At 46.8% G+C, this 632-nt stretch overlaps 1 protein-coding gene across 2 annotated transcripts in view; it reads left to right on the top strand.

The window, feature by feature from the left end:
- RNF121 (ring finger protein 121) overlaps positions 1–632 on the top strand; it is an 88,156-nt gene that overhangs the window by 41,337 nt on the left and 46,187 nt on the right. The window lies entirely within an intron of this gene.

Consider the following 632-nt stretch of genomic DNA (forward strand, 5'->3'; position numbering starts at 1 on the left):
ACAGCGCCAGGCCTCCCTGTCCATCACCAACTCCCGGAGTTCACTGAGACTCATGTCCATCGAGTCAGCGATGCCATCCAGCCATCTCATCTTCTGTCGTCCCCTTCTCCTCCTGCCCCCAATCCCTCCCAGCATCAGAGTCTTTTCCAATGAGTCAACTCTTCACATGAGGTGGCCAAAGTACTGGAGTTTCAGCTTTAGCATCATTCCTTCCAAAGAAATCCCAGGGCTGATCTCCTTCAGAATGGACTAGTTGGATCTCCTTGCAGTCCAAGGGACTCTGAAGAGTCTTCTCCAACACCACAGTTCAAAAGCATCAATTCTTTGGCGCTCAGCCTTCACAGTCCAACTCTCACATCTATACATGACCACAGGAAAAACCATAGCCTTGACTAGACGAACCTTTGTTGGCAAAGTAATGTCTCTGCTTTTGAATATGCTATCTAGGTTGGTCATAACTTTCTTTCCAAGGAGTAAGCGTCTTCATGGCTGCAGTCACCATCTGTAGTGATTTTGGAGCCCAGAAAAATAAAGTCTGACATTGTTTCCACTGTTTCCCCATCTATTTCCCATGAATTGATGGGACCGGATGCCATGATCTTCGTTTTCTGAATGTTGAGCTTTAAACCAAC

The sequence above is a fragment of the Bison bison genome, unplaced genomic scaffold, assembly GCF_000754665.1.
Source record: "Bison bison bison isolate TAMUID 2011002044 unplaced genomic scaffold, Bison_UMD1.0 scf7180017864284, whole genome shotgun sequence".
NCBI classification, from domain to species: domain Eukaryota; kingdom Metazoa; phylum Chordata; class Mammalia; order Artiodactyla; family Bovidae; genus Bison; species Bison bison.